Source organism: Mauremys reevesii, linkage group 22 (assembly GCF_016161935.1).
Source record: "Mauremys reevesii isolate NIE-2019 linkage group 22, ASM1616193v1, whole genome shotgun sequence".
Classification (NCBI taxonomy): domain Eukaryota; kingdom Metazoa; phylum Chordata; order Testudines; family Geoemydidae; genus Mauremys; species Mauremys reevesii.
The window spans coordinates 12924628-12944613 of NC_052644.1; the positions used below are offsets into that span (position 1 = coordinate 12924628).

Genomic DNA, 19986 nt, shown 5'->3' on the forward strand with positions numbered 1-19986 from the left:
ACATAAAAATAAAATTTGGTTTAAAAGAATACAAAGCCTTTCAATATGCAATATGTGCATCCTAATTTAAAGCTATCTGTTCATGGGAGTCAGGCGGCATTGGGCTAGCCCAACCTGCTGCTTGTGCCACTCTGTCCACACTGCTATTTTTAGCACACTGCCTTGTGACAGAAAATTAACTGGATGCATGAATCCCCTTCATTAAATTTGTGAAAGGAAAAAAATTAAAACCAAAGAGTGAACCATTCAAATGAAGGCCGACTTTTGTAAGGGAATTGAGATGAATACAGCAATTGAACAGAAATTGCACCTGTGTTAGTGAAATTGTTCGCAAAGCAAGTCCAACTTACTCAATTTCTCCTGAAGATCACCTATGGGACAAGAAAAAAATATCAGAGTCAAAGCAGTCATTGCTCAATTCATCTGAAAGTGACTAACACAACTTTTCTGTGGAGCATGAGTATGGTTACTGAGAAGCTAAAAATGAAGTTTGAGACGCTCAAAGCCCAAATTTATCATGATGTAACTTACTCTGTAGCAGTGAAATCTAACATTAAGGCCTAGTATAGACTAGAAAATTATTTCTGCATAACTACTTCACTCAGAGGTATGAAAAATTCACACCCCTAAGTGAAGCCATTGTACCAACCCATCCCCTGGTGTAGACAGTTTTATGTCGATGGGGGGGGTGGCTTCTTCTGTTGACATTCCTACTGCCTCTTGGGGACAGGGAGTACCTACACTGAAGGCTCTCCTGTTGGCATAGTAATATCTTCACTAAATGCTATAGCAATGTAAGTGTAGACAAGCCCTCAACTACTGCCTCTTAGAGAGATGGATGACATATGTCAATGGAAGAATCCCTGCAGTTGGGATAGGTGGTGTATACGCTGATGCAGTGCAATATGGATTCTGCACTGGCACAGCTGTGCCAGTGTAGCATTTTTAAGTGTAGACATACCCTAAGGTAAGTGTTTGAAGCATGACACCGGACAAAGTGCATTAAGGATTCTACCTGGGGTGGCAGGGAGATATAGATGCATATAATATCTTAATAAGGAAAAGAATACCTTGAAAACCAATTCTATTGCATTGCATTCATCATTATTTGATCTCATTTGATGAGTAATGAAAGGACTAAAAAAGAGACAGAGAGAGAGAGATCTTGGCATATTGGGGGAAAGGTAGAGGGGAAAAGATGATGAAAACATTGGAATGTGAGAAAAGAGAAAAAAATGATTTTGTTAAGGAAAAGTGACAGAATTATAAAAAGTAAGTAAAATGGAAAGGTCTGTTCAAAGTTGAAGCTGAGATCCCTTTTGCTGTTGCACAACTGGGACTTAAATTTTCAACAGAGGCCACTGATTGTCACTGTGTACATAGAGGCCTCTTGACTCCACAGAACCTGCATCTCCTGTTAACTTTATTTGGAGTTGTGGGAGCTCAGCAGCTTTGAAAATCAGGCCCAAGCTCTCTGATGTTGGAGATGCAAAATCATTGCAAAGTATAACAAAGAATGTGATTCCTGGGCAGTATGAGACATTTCTGAGCTGAGAGGGAGGTAGGGGAAGACAAAGTCTTTCCCATTTCTCCTGGATACCAAGAAGGTTGGAATCAAATCAGCCATGATACAAAATTAAGCTGAATTTCTGTGGAGTGTGAATACTGTTACAGAGCAGCTAATAGTGTTAGAGGATCAAAACCCAAATTTAACTTAACGTAACTACCACTGCAGCATTATGAAATGCAACCTTAAGGCAACTGTTTGAGGTTTGAGACAAAACAGAGGACACAAATGTTTTCACATGGTATAGGTGGGTGATATATACATATAAATACAGAAAGTTAATAGTGAAAAGATAGCCCTGGTAATAGATTCCATCTGGATTTTTACATTATATTTATCACTTTATTAGCTTGTTGAATAATAAATGAGAGGACTCAAACAGTGAGAGGGAGAGGGAGAACATGACACACAGGAAGCAATATTAAAAAGGAAAGATGCAGAAAACACTGGAATGTGAGACAAAGTTGAAACATGTTTTATAGAAAAAAATAACAAACATATTAAAGCTAAGAAAAATGAAAAGGTCTGCTCAGAGTCTCAGCTGAATTCCCTTTTTCCTGTTGCACATCTTGAAGTTAAATATTTAATAGCGACCACTAATTTGCAGAGCCTACTTTTGAGACCCCTCGTGTCCAGAGAATCTGTATTTCCTGTGGACTTAATTGGGAGTTGGGAGTGCTCAAAAACTCTGAAAATCAGGCCCATGTTCTTTGAAGGTAGAGATGTAAAATCAAGGGCAAGTATAACAAAAAATGTGATTCCCTAGGTAGTAATAGCCATTTCTGAACTCAGAAAATACAAAGTTAGGGAAAGAAATCATAATTTTCTTTCATTATAGAGCTTTTTGCTTAGTTTTTTTCCTTATTTATTTAACTGCTGATTTATTTTATTTAATTGGGTGGTTGGAGGGCAGGAGGGGAAGCCAGCAGCCAATCCAATCAATACTTATGATTATTTTCTTTCAGTTTTCCCGAGAAAGAAAATCAATATTTAAGCATTCACAAATGGACTCCATCCTGCCTTGAACATGTACAAATAGCTCATAGGAAAATCCGTAGAAATGCACACAAGGTTGGTTGGAACAGAATTATTTTTCTTCAGAAATGGACAGAGGGAGCAGTGGCCATTCTCAGCTCAAGATCCTCCTACATACATACATAATCCATCTCTAACCATGCCTGTTGTTACAGCACTCACCCAGGATGGAGGAGAACCAGTTTGCCCCGTGCCGGAGGTGGATTAGGGGTTTGAACTTGGATTTCCCACCTCTTAGCAGAATGCGCTAATCCGTGGGCTGAAGGTTATTAAGAGATCTGAACTACTGGCTAAAGAATGCTCAAGGACGCTCGGGGTAGGGTTTGGGAGGAGGAGTGATGAAAGGTTCTGCTTTCATCATTCCCTCCAATTTTGAGCTGGCTCTTCAGTCAGATATTCCCCCTTTACAGTATAGAGCAGCTTGAAGGATGCACTACATTGTTCTCATTATCAACAGATCCTATGCCTATTTCAGAAGGCAGATAGTATGAATGGCGAGCTGTGCCCACTTCTTCCTGGCCACCCCCTTTATACTGGGCAAGAAGGAGGGGGAAATGGAGACATATATACTGGCTGTACACCACAGAAACATTCCCCAGTAGAAGGGAAATCCCCTAGTACTGAGATTCTTTTTACAGGGGTGGTGGGGGAGGAGAATTTGTGTAGTGAGAGCAGCATGAAGAAGCAACAGTGTGGCCAAGAATATGAAACAAAGCATTTGTTGAAATTCATAAAGTTACTATCCCACAGTCGTGCATGACATGTACAATAGATATATATTTTATCCCCACAAAATGATTTGTCAAATTCATAACACACATCATATTGTGAAAAAGTATTACATCGTGAAAAAGTAAACATCATGAATATCTTATGTTAGCCTCCTGCATACACTCAAAGAGAAAATTAATGGAAGACGAGGTCCAGCATTATTGACTCTGTATACGATAAAGTGATGCTTAAAAATCAATCCTTCAATTTGAGGCAAGAGAGAAAAAAAGTACAAATATTCTATGGCAATGAATCAACTTGATGGGAGAGAAAGTCCTCAGCAGTTCAGTTATGTGTTTTAAAAGAAATCATGAATCTTCTATGATTGAGGAAAGACAATGAAATGTAGAAATGTCTGGTTTTGGTTAAGGACATTCTTCTGAAGGATAGTGGCACCTGAGAAATCAAAGAGAATTTACTGTTGTCATTTGTGAGTTGGCCTGCAAAAGAACAGTGTGATTTCAGTTTGAAATTAGGTAAACAGGTATTACCTTACCTTACTGAAGGAATTCTCCCTGTAGACCTCCCCAGTTATCAGCTGACAGTTTTCATATTCATCAACTTTCCTACACACCACACCAGATCCATCACCTAGATCCAGTAACAGCTCACAATCTATACCTAAATAAAATCAAGGCCCTGGGCTTGCACAAAACTGGACACAGCCCACACCCCACTGACTCCTGTTTACAAATGCCCTTCCCCCAGCCACCTATCACCAGCAATACCTTATTGACAATGGCTTGAATGTTCAGTGTGTCCACGGAACTATAGTTATACCCACAATCTGTAAGTAATTTGTGCTCAGTCCGATTAACAATAAACTCAAATATCAAAGTAAACCTACCGTTGTGTATCCGAAGTTCAACTGAAAAACAGAAATAAAATATAATACGAGTCTTGCAATATGCAATACACACTGTAGCATCCCATTTTAAAGTAATGGACAGATTGTCTGTGCTGCTATACTTCCTTTGTGACACTCAGGGTATGTGTACACCGTAGTTGGGAGGTCTGAATCCCAGACTGGGTAGGTATACACATGACATCTCTCTTTCAGTTAATGCCTAAAAACAGCAGTGTGGCCACAGAGGCCCAAGCGGTGTCTTAGGGCTTGTCTACATTGGCACTTTACAGTGCTGCAACTTTCTTGCTCAGGGGTGTGCAAAAACACCCACATGAGCACAGCAAGTTTCAGCACTGTAAAGCGCCAGTGTAGACAGTGCACCAGCGCTAGGAGCCACGCTCCCAGCACTGGGAGCAATGCCCCTCGTGGAGTGATGAGCTCTCTCCCAGCACTCTGCCACGACTACACAAGCCACGTTAAAGCTAGTGCTTTAACATTGCCAGTGTAGACTAGCCCTGAGGGTATCTGCCTGAGTACATACTACGAGGGTACTTTGGTGGCTAGACTGAGCTGTCGCCTTTGCCACAGTGTCCACACTGTGATTTTTAGCATACTAGCTTGAGAAAGAAAAATAACTAGATACATGAATTCCATTCCTGGGTTGCAAGGAATTATCTTCCACAAAAATAAAGAGAGAGACATTCAAATAAAAAATATTTTTTTAAGGACAATGAGAAGAATACTGTGATGAAGTGGGAAAGTTCCTCATGTTTTATCTGAATACTATGTATGCCTCAGTTTCCCCTATATGTACTCAAGTGTCTAGGTGGTGGCATAAAGGCGTGTGATTGCTGAAGAGACCCTAGGGGGCAGGAGTGACTGCCGACTGGCTCCCTGGGCACAGAGAATGGCCGACACTCTGTAACCTGGCAACTGATGGCCAGGCCCTGTCCTCTGCAAGGAGCCATTCAAAGGTGTTGGAGAACAAAGAGACCAGGTGACCTGTTTGCACAGGAAAGAGACAAAGCCCGTAGGCGAGGCCACTGGGTGTGACTCAGGCTGGACTGGTGGAAACTGTTCAGTCTTCTGGTTTTGGGACTCAGGCAGCATTGGGGGTGGGGGAAGGGGAGCCCAGGACTCTGGTACTCCCCCACAAGATGGACTTTGCTGTGACTTCCGGCTTTCTGTGCTACTAAGATTTGTTCTATGCTGTGTTCCCATAGACTAATAAACTTCTGTTTTATATCACTGGCTGAGAGTCACTTCTGACTGTGAAGCTGGGGTCCATGGTCCTTTGGGAGTGTGTAAGCCTTCCCCAGATATCCCATCCAGGTGGACTCACTGGGAAGCTCATCATGTGAACAGTGGTGTTGAATGCTCCAAGGTCAGGACCAGGCAGTGCTGAAGCCTAGGCGGCTTCTTGCCCTGGTGAAAGTGTGCCCTAAGGGGGACACTGCACTAGAGTCCTGACTGACTTCATTCAGAGCGGTTTCAGAGCACTGAGACTGTGACTCTCTGACAAATACATCCACAGTTCTTAGTTTCAGCCCACAGCCTGCTTCTCTGAAAGTGAAATTGTTCACTGTGGTGGGGCGGCAGGTGACAGGGGGGGATAAAGCAGCCCTCAGAGAAGCTGTGCAGAACCCCAACCAATGGGAAGAGGGCTTACTGAGCCACCCAGTAAGGAGGAGGCTTGTTGGAGCAGCCGATCCGGGCCAGGGAGGGCCATATTAAAAGGGCTGCTCAGCAAAGCAGAGGGTAGTGTCTCCATGGAGTGTAAGGGAGAAGGACCGGTGTCTGGGGGCAGCACCTCAGATAGAGCAGTGCTGGGCAGGGTCAGGGGAGTGAGAGGGACCTCTAGCCTGACTGGCTGACAGACTGAAGCCCTGATACAGGGGCAGAGAAGGTGCTAGGGCTATGGGGAAGTGGCCCAGGATAACAGACGTCAGGGGTAGAAGGGAGATGCAGCATGTGGCTGCTGCATAGAGGTCCTTGGGTCAGGACCTGGAGTACTGGGCCAGCCCGGGTCTCCCCACCTCCCTTTCCCCCACTTGCCATGGAGGGGAGTGGCCAGTATCGACTGAAGCCTGTCACTGTGCAAAGTGGCTAGACTAAGACTGCTATTTGCCACTGAGGCAAGTGGAAGGACTGAGGACTGTTGGTCTCCATGCAGAGGGGGTAGGATAATGGAATGGGGCGTGGCCACAGGGCTGTGTCCTGAAGAAGATGCCACGATCCTTGAGGTGACACAGGTCTGGAGCAGAAGTGATGGCAGCAACACACCACCAGAGGAGGGCGCCCTGTGGAAGGACAGAGCTAATTCCCAGAATGACTAGCAGGAGGCTCCGCAGTGGTGAGTCCCAAACTGTTACATTCACAAACCAATATTAACTTACTCATTGTTTCCTGGAGATCACCTGTGGGAGAAGAACAAATGTTAGAATCAAAGCAGCCATGTTTCAAAATTCAACTGAACATTACTAACACCACTTTTCTGTGGAGCATGAATATGGTTACTCTTACTGAGCAGTTAAAAATGAGCAGTCAGAACTTCAAAGCCTAAATTTAACTTGATGTAATTAACCCTGAAGCACTATGGAATCCAACATTAAGGCAAGTGTTTGAGGCATGACACAGGACAAAGTATACCAATAACCTCACCTGAGCTAGGAGATAGATAAAATATCTTAATAATGGAAAGATATTATGGAAAACAGATGCTATCTAGATTTTTATACTGCATTCCTTGTTATATTATCTCTTAGATGAGAAAGGAGAGGACTAAAACAGAGACGATGAAGAAAACCTTGGAATCTGACAACAAAGTAAAAAGAATGTTTTGTAGAAAAAGCTAATAGTATAACCAAGTAAAATGAAAAGATCAATTCAGAATTGCAGGTAACCTCCCTTTAATTGTACATCTAGGACTTAAAATTTTAATAAAATTTTCCATGTGTAATTAGACACCTCCTGTGTCCAGAGATCCTATACCTCGTCTTGATTTAATTTGGAGTTGTGGGTTCTCAGCAGCTTTGTAAATCAATCCCAGGTTCTGTGAAGTTTCAGACTCAAAATCAATGGTATCTATAAAAACAAACATGATCCCTGGTCAGTAAAAGACATTTCCAAGCTGAGGGAGGGGGAAGGAAGAAGACAAAGTTCCAGAAATATTTGTTTCCATTATAGAGGTTTTCTCTTATGTTTTAATTTTAATTATTTATTTCATTTTATTGTATTTGTGTGAAACCACCAGACAATCCCATCAATACTAGACATTTTTTCCCTGACAGTTTTCTGAGAAAGAAGATGCATATTTAAGCATTCCCATAGGAGCCAAACTCTCCCTCAGATAAGCACAAATGGCTCCTATGGAAATTAGTGGAGCTACAAGCAGGGGTATTTGAAATAGAAATGTTCTTTTCTTCAGAAATGGACACAATAGGTAAATACTGTTATCAGCTAAGGATATTCCTGCAGATACCCAAAATACATCTATAACCAGGGCCATTCAGACTCTCCATGAGAATTATAGTCCATGTTCCTGCCTGGTACCTCTGTGGGTATTCAGAAGTGGGTGGGATGGGGTGATCCCAAGTACTTCTCCATGCCAGCCAATGGAGCCAAGTGAGCAGGAATTTGAGAAGTACCTGAACTCCCTGCATGGGAGGCAGAGATGCTGCTCCAGCATGAATTCCTCAGGAGAGATGAAGGATTTTCAATACCTCATTACTTAAAAAAAATATGGCCCTTTCTGTTTTATGCCTACATTTTCCAATATGATACATAGTTGAAACCTTAGCATTAACTATGAAAATCAAGAGAGAAAATGTATAGGACACTCAGTTTTGTGAACATTACTCCTTGTTCTGTCATCTTCTACCACTGAGAACAGTCTAGATCCATCCTCTTTGGAACCCCCTTTCAGGTAGTTGAAAGCAGCTATCAAATCCCCCCTCATTCTTCTCTTCTGCAGACTAAACAATCCCAGTTCCCTCAGCCTCTCCTCATAAGTCATGTGCTCCAGCCCCCTAATCATTTTTGTTGCCCTCCGCTGGACTCTCTCCAATTTATCCACATCCTTCTTGTAGTGTGGGGCCCAAAACTGGACACAGTACTCCAAATGAGGTCTCACCAGTGCTGAGTAGAGGGGAATGATCACATCCCTCGATCTGCTGGAAATGCCCCTACTTATACAAGCCAAAATGCCATTAGCCTTCTTGGCAACAAGGGCACACTGTTGACTCATATTCAGCTTCTCGTCCACCATAACCCCTAGGTCCTTTTCTGCAGAACTGCTGCCCAGCCAGTCGGTCCCTAGTCTGTAACAGTGCATGGGATTCTTCCGTCCTAAGTGCAGCACTCTGCACTTGTCCTTGTTGAACCTCATCATATTTCTTTTGGCCCAATCCTCTAATTTGTCTAGGTCCCTCTGTATCCTATCCCTACCCTCCAGCGTATCAACCACTCCTCCCAGTTTAGTGTCATCTGCAAACGTGCTAAGGGTGCAGTCCACACCATCCTCCAGATCGTTAATGAAGATATTGAATAAAACCGGCCCCAGCACCGACCCTTGGGGCACTCCACTTGATACCGGCTGCCAACTAGACATGGAACCATTGATCACTACCCGTTGAGCCCGACCATCTAGCCAGTTTTCTATCCACCTTACCGTCCATTCATCCAGCCCATACTTCTTTAACTTGCTGGCAAGAATACTGTGGGAGACTGTATCAAAAGCTTTGCTAAAGTCCAGAAATAGCACATCCACTGCTTTCCCCTCATCCTCAGAGCCAGTTATCTCCTCATAGAAGGCAATTAGGTTAGTCAGGCATGACTTGCCCTTGGTGAATCCATGCTGACTGTTCCTGATCACTTTCCCCTCCTTTAAGTGGTTCAGGATTGATTCCTTGAGGACCTGTTCCATGATTTTTCCAGGGACTGAGGTGAGACTGACTGGCTTGTAGTTCCCTGGATCTTCCTTCTTCCCTTTTTTAAAGATGGGCACTACATTAGCTTTTTTCCAGTCGTCCGGGACCTCCCCCGATCGCCATGATTTTTCAAAGATAATGGCCAATGGCTCTGCAATCTCATTGGCCAACTCCTTTAGCATCCTCGGATGCAGCGCATCCGGCCCCATGGACTTGTGCTCGTCCAGCTTTCCTAAATAGTCCCGAGCTACTTCTTTCTCCACAGAGAGCTGGTCACCTCCTCCCCATACCATGCTGCAGAGTGCAGCTGTCTGGGAGCTGACCTTGTCTGTGAAGACAGAGGCAAAAAAAGCATTGAGTACACTAGCTTTCTCCACATCCTCCGTCACTAGGTTCCCTCCCTCATTCAGCAAGGGGCCCACACTTTCCTTGACTTTCTTCTTGTTGCTAACATACCTAAAGAAACCCTTCTTATCTCCGGCTAGCTGCAACTCCAAGTGTGATTTGGCCTTCCTAATTTCACACCTGCATGCCTGAGCAATACTTTTATACTCCTCCCTGGTTATTTGTCCAATCTTCCACTTCTTGTAAGCTGTTTTTTTGTGTTTAAGACGAGTAAGGATTTCACTGTTAAGCCAAGCTGGTCGCCTGCCATATTTACTTTTCTTCCTACACATCGGGATGGTTTGTTCCTGCAACCTCAATAAGGTTTCTTTAAAATACAGCCAGCTTTCCTCGACTCCTTTCCCCGTCATGTTATTCTCCCAGGGGACCTTGCCCATCAGTTCCCTGAGGGAGTCAAAGTCTGCTTTTCTGAAGTCCAGGGTCTCTGTTCTACTGCTTTCCTTTTTTCCTTGTGTCAGGATCCTGAACTCGACCATCTCATGGTCACTGCCTCCCAGGTTCCCATCCACTGTTTTAGCATAACCAATATTTACTTTTCAAAACCAGAGGAACTAATAATATAGTTCAGTGTCCTGGGTCCTAGAGAACTCAAGAAGGAAAGGTTTATTTGTCTTCTCTTCTTACCTTTCTAATTTATGAGAGTGCAGACTGGACAGAAAATACCTTAGCATTTAATATCTATGTCTTTTCTTTCTATCCTTTCTCTCACTCTTCCCTTTCTCACTCAAAGAAGCTGAGTTTGTTTGTAGAAGAAAATACAAAATGGAGATAAAACATTTTATGTAATCCCCTCCCTAGGTGGGGATATATTCTTAGGGACCCCTGCCTCATGAAGGACTGTGAATCTTCTGTCTTGCATGCACAACCCTAGCTCTGATGACAGCCAGCCTGACATGGTGATTAAGGGTCAAAAGTGGCACACAAGCTGATTTTTAGTGGCACTCTGCTGCCAGCCGAACGGAACACCAGGCCAGCAGCGGGCTGAGCAGGGCCAGCGGCCGGGACCCCGCCTGGCAGAGGCCAGCAGAGGGAACCCCAGACCGGCAGCGGGTTGAAAGGTTCAGCCCCGCTCAGCCCACTGCCAGCCCCGCTCAGCCCACTGCCAGCCTGGATGGATGGAAGCCCCATAATTTATTGTAATTTAAGGTTTCACGTGCCAGGAGCTGGTGGACGGAACTCCAGACCGGCAGCAGGCTGAGCTGCTCAGTCTGCTGCCAGTCTGGGGTTCCATCTGCCGCCCCACTACCAGTCTGGGGTTCTGTCTGCCGGCCCCTGCCAGCCGGGGTCCCAGCCGCCGGCCCCACTCAGCCCGCTGCCAGTCAGGGGTTCCGGCCGCCAGCCCCTGGCATGCGAAACCTTAAATTACAGTAAATAAATGAAGACTTAGCGCACCATTTCTCAAAGGTTTCCAACCCCTGAACTAACTGCTTGCACCAGGCATGCCAGTAGTGTTTTCCTTTGTTGATATATTTCAGATAGAATGGGTCTCAATCACAAAATATGGACCCCAATCTCAAAGCCCCAAAGCTTCAGGTAAGGGAAGGAATAAGGAGGCTCAGATCTGAGGTTTTAGTGTGGAAAATTGTAGAGAAAGTGGAGGGCAAATAAATTCAGAGCCTGTTTCATGTTTCAAATCTTATGGCTCTCTCTGGTGCAGCTCAGTACAGTGTCATTAACTGAGATACATCTTAAAACAGATGGTTGTACAGTCACTGCTTCAGCACCATTTCTGGAAATGAAATTAACTCACCATTTATCATACAGTCTGTAACCTACTGTTTTAATAGAAGGATGAGAAAAAGTGGTGTGTGAGATACTCACATAGCACCTTAATATCATGGGTTCACTCAACCTGTGTAACTTCAGATAGTGGAAGAGCAGACAGATGGTGCTTTTATATATGATTGATGAGTTCATCTAACAATGAATAAAATATAATTGCTGCATTTTAAAAAATCTCTCATCAGCATTTGATATGTAAGAAGGACGCCCTGAAACTTAGTGGGTTTGGTTGGCCCTCTTCCAATACCAAAAGAAAGGGGAAGGGCTGAAGTGAAATCAGTATCCTGAGACTGATAGTCTCCACGGCCAATGGGGAGAATCCAATGCTTCAAATCAGCCCAATTTACAAGGAAGGCCAGCTATTACAGCTAAGCTTAGTAAGTGGCTGGGAAGGGCACAGGGAGATGTTGCCAGAGATGAGGTCTTTCAGGCTGGATTTGGAGGGGGGTGGGGATTTGAGCCCAACAGGGGGGGCTGTTAGTGGGGAGAATGGTCCTGCCACCAAGTGCCTGAAGTCGTGATCACCACTAGAGGAGTCTGACCCATTTTGTCACCGTAGCACAGCCAGGGCCTGGAAGGGAGTCCTAGAGCTACTTCTCCACATGGGCACCAATGACACTGCCAAGAATGACCTTGAGTGGATCACTGCAGACTATGTGGCTCTGGGAAGAAGCACAAGTTGTGTGCTTGTCCATCCTCCCTGTTGAATAAAAAAGGCCCAGGTAGGGACCATCGAATTGTGGAAGTAAATGTGTGGTTGCACAGGTGGTGTCAGAGGGACGACTTTGGATTCTTTGACCATGGTATATTGTTCCATGAAGAAGGATTGCTAGGAAGAGATGGGATCCACCTAATGAAGAGAGGGAAGAGCATCTTCGCAGGCAGGCTTTAAACTAATGAGGAGGACTTTAAACTAGGTTTTGCCAGGGAATAGAGACCTAAGCCCTGAGGCAAGTGGGGAAAGGGGCTACTGTGAGGAAACAAAAGGAAAGGAGGAGGGTGCAACAGGGGAGACCTCATAATTCATACTGAGAAAGTAGGGCAATCAGATAGTTATCTTAGGTGCCTGTACACAAATGCAAGAAGCTAGGGAAACAAGCAGGAAGAATAGGAAGGCCTGGAACAGTCAAGTAACTATGATGTGATTGGAATAACAGAAACCTGGTAGGGTAAAACACATGACTGGAATACTTGTCATGAATGGGTATAAACTGTTCAGGAAGGACAGGTGAGAAATGGTGGAGGAGTTGCACTGTATGTAAGAGAGCAGTATGATTGCTCAGAGGTCCAATATGAAACTGGAGAAAAGCCTGTTGAGAATTTTTGGGTTAAGTTTAGAGGTGAGAGCACAAGGGTGATGTCGTGGTGAGTGTCTGCTATAGACCACCAGACCAGGAGGATCAGGCAGACGAGGCTTTCTTTAAACAATTAACAGAAGTTTCCAGACCACAGGCCCTGGTTCTGATGGGGGACTTCAATCACCCTGACATCTGCTGGAAGAGCAATACAGAAGTGCACAGATAATCCAGGAAGTTCTTGAAGAGTCTTGACAACTTTCAGGTGCAAGTGCAGGAAGAACTAACCAGGGGTCATGCTCCACTTGACCTGCTGCTCACAAACAGGGAAGAATTGGTAGGGAAAGTAGAAGTGGGTGGGAACCTGGGCAGCAGTGACCATGAGATGGTCAAGTTCAGGAGCCTAAGAAAAGGAAGAAAGGAGAGTAGCAGAATACGGACCCTGGACTTCAGAAAAGCAGATGTTGACTCCCTCAGGGAACTGATGGGCAGGATCCCCTGGGAGGCTAATATGATGGAGAAAGGAGTCCAGGAGAGCTGGCTGTATTTTAAAGAAGCTTTATTGAGGGTGCAGGAACAAACCATCCCGATGTGCAGAAAGAATAGCGACTATGGTAAGCAACCAGCTTAGCTTAACGGAGAAAGCTTCAGTGAGCTTAAACACAAAAAAAGAAGCTTATAAGAAGTGGAACCTTGGAAAGATGACTAGGGGGGAGTATAAAAACATTGCTCAAGTGTGCAGGGGTGTAATCAAGAAGGCCAAAGCACAACTGGAGTTGCAGCTCGCAAGGGATGTGCAAGGTTATGTTACCTAGCAGCATTGTGTTCTTGGGGAACCAGGGCGCAGTACCCAGCCTGTCTGACTCAGGAAAGACCTCCCCACCCTCCCCAGCCTCTGCCTGAACCAAAACCAATCAGAAGAAAGACTTACAAAAAGCAATGAAAAGGCAGTGGGAGACACACCTAAACACCTGGGATAAGGATGAAAGGATAAAGGAAACTCCTCTAGCCTCATTTGCATCGAAGATGGGACAAGAAGGCATCTCCATTAGCATACAGAATGGCGAACAGAGATTCCAACCCAAGAACCACATGGAACTCTGGGACCAAATAAGCAGGGAAGCACTGCATGATGGGGGAATTGCTCCTCCAGATGTTAATGCCTGCACACACCCAGCTCAGTAGTTATCAGACCAATTTGAGTAATAAATCCTCTAAGTATAGCCTTCTGACCCTGACTTTTGTGAAGTTATAGTTTTCTAAACATGACTTTTGTAATCAAGTTTAAGTTAGATTTAATATTATGAATGTTTTGTTTGTTTGGCTCCCCTATGGTTATTACCTGGCAATAAATAACTTTGATGATTAAGATGGTTGCTTCTCTCTCCCTCTCTCTCTCTCACCCCTTCGTGGGTGTTTTTTGGTTTCCTCATTCGCTCTACAGCAATGCTTCTCGTACATAAGCTAAAAGATCCCTGCAGCACCCAAAAATCCTGTGGGGTTTGCTCATCAAGTGGGTTACTACCAGAACAATTGTAACGTGAAAGTGGGGATAGAGACGTGCTGAACCTGGGACATATGAGGGTGACAGCTTGGAAGTGGTGCTCTACCCAACCTGCTCAGGCATACTCTATTCCAGTGCAGTGCATGTGGCATATGAAGGTGACAGCTTGGAAGTGCTGCTCGACCAAGCCTATTGAGTCCAGGGACATATAAAGGGTCAGCTTCGGAGTGCTGATTAACACAGCCCTCTCAGCTGCGCTCTGTTAATATGTGTGTGTTTTTGTCTGATTCTGGGGTTGCAGGATAGGTCCATTGGGAGGTAACTTGCAGCAAAGAGAAGTAGAGGAAATTTAGATTATTTAGAAGAGCTGGACATGAACAAGTACATGTGGCTGGATGCAATGCATCCGAGGGTGCTGACAGAGTTGGCGTATGTGATTGCCGAGCCATTGGACATTATCTTTGAAAACTTACGGTGATCGGAGGTGGTTTTGGATGATTGGAAAAAGGCAAATATAGTATCCATTTATATATAGTTAGCCTCACCTCAGTCCATGGAAAAATCATGGAACACGTCCTCAGAGAACCCATTTTGAAGCACTTGGAGGAGAGGAAGGTGATCAGAAACAGTCAACATGGATTCACCAAGGGCAAGTCATGCCTGACCAACCTGATTGCCTTCTACGATGAGATACCTGGCTCTGTGGATATGGGGAAAGCAGTGGATGTGATATTCTTTGACATTAGCAAAGCTTTTGATATGGTCTCTAGCAGTATTTTTGACAGCAAGTTAAAGTATGGTTTGGAAGAATGGACTATAAGGTGGATAGAAATCTGGTTAGATCTTCAGGCTCAATAGGTAGTGATCAATGGCTCGATGTCCAGTTGGCAGCCAGTATCAAGCGGAGTGCCCCAGGAGTCTGTCCTGGGGCCGGTTTTGTTCAACATCTTTATTAATGATCTGGATGATGGGATGGATTGCACCGTCAGCAAGTTCACAGATGACTCTAAGATGGGGGGAGAGGTAGATATGCTGCAGGGTAGGGATAGGGTCCAGAGTGACCTAGACAAATTGGAGGATTGGTCCAAAATAAATCTGATGAGGTTCAACCAGAGTCCTGCACTTAGGACAGAAGAATCCCATGCACTGCTACAGGCTGGAGACCGACTGGCTAAGCAGCAGTTCTGCAAAAAAAGAACTGGGGATTACAGTGGATGAGAAGCTGGATATTATTCAGCAGTGTGCCCTTATTGTCAAGAAGGCTAACAGCATATTAGGCTGCATTAGTAGAAGCATTGCCAGCAGATTGAGGGAAGTGATTATTCCCCTCTATTCAGCACTGGTGAGGCCACATCTGGAGTATTGCATCCAGTTTTGGAACCCCCCCTCACTACAGAAAGGATGTGGACAAATTGGAGACAGTCCAGCAGAGGGCAACAAAAATTATTAGGGGTCCAGGGCACATGACTAATGAGGAGAGGCTGAGGGAACTGGGCTTATTTAGTCTGCAAAAGAGAAGATTTGTTAGCAGCCTTCAACTACCTGAAGGGGGGTTCCAAAGAGGATGGAGGTAGGCTGTTGTCAGGGGTGGCAGATGACAGAAGCAGGAGCAATTGTCTTAAGATGCAGTGGTGGCGGTCTAGATTGTATATTAAGAAAAACTATTTCTCTAGGAGGGTGATGAAGCACTGGAATGAGTTACCTAGGAAGGTGGTGGGATCTCCTTCCTTAGAGGTTTTTAAGGTCAGGCTTGACAAAGCCCTGCCTGGGATGATTTAGTTGGGTTTGGCCCTGCTTCGAGGAGGGGGTTGAATTGGATGACCTCCTGAGGTCTCTTCCAACCCTAATCTTTTATGATTCTATGATTGTGAAGAATGGACTATGAACTTTTCTTATGTAAACAGACAGCTGTTTAAGGTATTCCCTATGTCCACAGGATGGGGTCCCTTGTTCCTTTAACCTTTTCCATTTTTCCCATATTTTTCTTACACTTGTTTAATGAATTGTATTTGGTTTGAACTATATGTAATGATAAGCAGGTCAGGAAAGCATCTGGTGTGGAGAGAGCACCCCGGTGTGAGGACATCCCAGTCCCTGTCCTAAGTGACCTTAACAAAATTGGGGGTTGAGCTTCCCAGGAATACTGGCCCCAGCCTTTTTGGGGTTACAAGGACTCTGCTGCATAGGAGAATGGAAGCTGAGTCCTCAAGATAAGGAAGGCCTCCAGGTAAGAGGAATGAGGACTCAGATCCTTTCACTAGTGGATTGCACCTGGGTAGCCAGGAAAGTTCTCCACAAGAGTGGAACTATTCCCCTGCTTACATGTAGCAACCCAGGGCTTGCCAGACTGGCTCACACAAGGGGTCCATTCTGTGGCCAGCACCTGATGCTTCAGAGGAATGTATAAGAAAGAAACCCTGTTGGACGCAAATGTGGAATAAACATGCCCATATGGGAATTTTCTTCCCAAATTTCAGTGAGCAGTCAGCTTTTGCCCTGAAGCAAAAGGGTTTAGACCAGGGGTCGGCAACCTTTCAGAAGTGGTGTGCCGAGTCTTCATTTGTTCAGTCTAATTTAAGGTTTCACATGCCAGTAATATATTTTAACGTTTTTAGAAGGTCTCTTTCTGTAAGTCTATAATATATAACTAAACTATTGTTGTATGTAAAGTAAATATGTTTTTTTAAATGTTTAATAAGCTTCTTTTAAAATTAAATTAAAACGCAGAGCACCCAGGACCAGTGGCCAGGACCCGGGCAGTGTGAGTGCCGTTGAAATTCAGCTCGCGTGCCGCCTTCAGCGTGCATGCCATAGGTTGCCTACCCCTGGTTTAGACTCTGTGTACATTTTTATCCTAACTAATGTAACTTTGGATATTTTTATTAATCAGTGGTTATAAAACGTTTTAATAGTGCAGTCCACATCTTCATGGAGATATCATCCCATGGACACCTCTCCTCCGAATAGCAATCAAATAGCCTAACAGCTGTTTTCTATATAAGCAACCACAGTAATTTTAGGGACATCTGGTTGAGAAATATTACTATTCATGTAAGGATATAATCCTTTCCTAGAAACCTACTAAGCTTTTTCCCCTCCATCATACTTTGTGGCAGTGAGTTCTGGGCTGTTCCAGTGGCATGCTGCTTGCCTCACATCAACTCAGTTTAGCCAGAGGATCCATGCAGTCTGTAGACAGGGTGAGCACTCCTCTATTCAATCCACCCTTTCCTCGTTGTTGCAGGGAGAGCTGCAACACATAAGTGCTCCACAAGAAGCAGGGTTGAAGAGCCCACTGTGTAGCATTTCTGTTGCCTGTCCCTTTTTGCAGGAGAACTGAAGCTGTTCATCTTTATGGGTCTGTTTTTCCTGCACAGGCTAGCTGGCAGCAGAGAATTCTGAGTTACCATACACCAGGTTTGTACATATGGAATCTTTTATTATCCAGTGCTCAGGTTGTATAGTTACAGCAATATCCAGTGTTAGGGGACAATCTCTATTATGTGAGTATACAGAAGCTAGAAGTCTAAATACTAAGATAGGTGAATTTGAGTGCCTGTTGTTAAACAAGGATATTGATATAATAGACATCACAGAAGCTTGGTTAAATTATGATAATCAATTGAACATGATAATACCAGGGTACAAAATATATAGTAGGCCATGATGGTAGGGGAGTGGAACTATGTGTGAAAGAAAGCATAGAGTCAAATACAATAAAAATCCTAAATGAATAAAACTGTACCATAGAATGTCTATGGATAGAAATTCCATGTGTGAATAATAAGATTATAGCAGTAGTGATATACTACCAAACACCTGGCCAGAATTTTGATGGTGATTGTGAAATGCTCCAGAAGATAAGAGAGGCTACAAAAATAGAAAACCCAGTAATAATGGGGAATTTCAACTATCCCCATGTTGACTGGGTACATGTCACCTCATGTAGAGATAAAGTTCTTTGACATCGTCAATGACTGCTTCTTAAAGCAGCTAGTCCTGGAACTCACAATGAGAGAGGCAATTCCTGATTTAGTCCTAAGTGGAGCACAGGTTCTGGTCCAAGAGGTGAATATAGCTGAACTGCCTTGTAATAGTGATCATATCATTAAATTTAACTTCCTTGTGGGGGAGAAACACCAAAGAAGCCCACCACAGTAGCATTGAAGCTCATAAAGGGGAACTACACCAAAAAGAGGAATCTAGTTAAATGGAAATTAAAAGGTAGAGTCACAAAATTGAAATGCCTTCAACCTGCATCAAAACTTTTAAAAACACCATAATAGAGGCTCAAATTAAATCTATAGTCCAAATTAAAAAAAAAGAGAGAGAGAAAAAAAAGTAAGAGGACCCAAAAAGAGGCACCATGGTTAAACAACAACGTAAAAGATGTGGTTAGAGGCAAAAAAGTATCTTTTACAAATCAGATGTTAAATGCTACTGAGGGAAATAGAAAGGAGCATAAACTCGGGCAAGTCAAGTGTGAAAGTATCATTAGGCAGCTGAAAAAAGAATTTGAAGAGGAACTAGCCAAAGACTCAAAAACTAACAGCAATTTTTTTAAAGTACATTAGAAGTGGGAAGCCTGCAGAACAATCAATGGTGTCAGTGGATGATCGAGGTGACAAACAAGCACTCATGAAAGATAAGGCCATTGCAGAGAAGCTAAATGCTTTCTCTGCATTGATTTTAAGTGCAGAGGATGTGAGGAAGAGTCCCACACCTTTTTCTTGAGTGGTAACAGCTAGTTTAGATCCCATCATTCTGTATGCATAGTTGGGATTATGTTTTCCAATGTTTTCAGGAAAATAACATGGGGGAGGGCGGGGTATTGTTGTTTTTGTCAGGAAATTTTAAGCCAAAATGAAGATGTTCATTGAGATTGGAATTGAATGTTTTATTTTGATTGATTTGTTTTTCTGAGGGGGAAAAAGTCCTTGACTTTTCAACCAGCTCATGTGGTAAGGTGAGTATAAATAGCACAAGCACTCAGTACCGTGGTGCATGGGAAATCAATGGGAGCTCTATCATATCACCTTAAAGACATCTCTTGAGTCTCTTTAAGACTCAAGAGATGGAGTCTTAAAATTTATCTTCCCTGTGTGTAGTTTGTTACTTTGTCAGACACATTGTAACAAAAGATAGACTGAAAACATTTCTCAAGTAACAGCAACATCAATATGCCTTTGATTTTAGAGCTCTTCTCAGATTTTAAGAAGCAATAGACACTTACCATGTTCCTCCAGGAGTGATCCTGCAAAAATCAGCAAATCTTTAATCAGACTAAATCATCTAGAGATGTTGCAAAATTCTCTGATAATGGATTAAATGAAAATACAAAATCAGGTCTCTAACCATCTGTAATTGACCAAATTAGTTGAGGACAATTAAATACAATAAAAATTAGAGGGAGATTTTCAAAGGCACAAAGTTTAGTGCCTCAGTCCCATTGAAAGAAATTGGAAGTTGGGTGCCTATCTCCTACTTGTGCCTTTTAAAATATCACCTCTAATATTTCATGTTATATTTGTTTGTACACAAACAAAATCAAGATTTAAATCTGAGCCTCACTCATAAAAATAACTCAGCCCCTTAAGTTTGTGTAGTAATTTGAATAACCCTGATGAGTTTGAAATTTATTACTTCAGCCTTCAGCAATGTCAAGATGGGCAAAAGATTTAAAAAGTGTAAACTCGCTTATATCCCCACCTATTCCATGGCTGCTGGATCAGTCCCTGATGAAGTTTAGAACAGCCTTGAGAGTTCCTCTAAATTGCACTTTGATTATAACAGCCCCTCTGCATGGTTGCACTATATGAGAATAGCCAGATTATAGGAATGCCCCAGCTATG

At 43.5% G+C, this 19986-nt stretch overlaps 1 long non-coding RNA gene across 1 annotated transcript; it reads right to left on the reverse strand.

The window, feature by feature from the left end:
• Positions 1–3624: 3624 nt before the first annotated feature.
• Positions 3625–7236, reverse strand: LOC120388919. Its single transcript, XR_005590676.1, has 4 exons — positions 7212–7236; positions 6617–6637; positions 4221–4241; positions 3625–3769 (listed from the first exon to the last, which is right to left on the reverse strand). It is a non-coding gene; the product is annotated as an uncharacterized LOC120388919 (long non-coding RNA).
• Positions 7237–19986: the final 12750 nt, after the last annotated feature.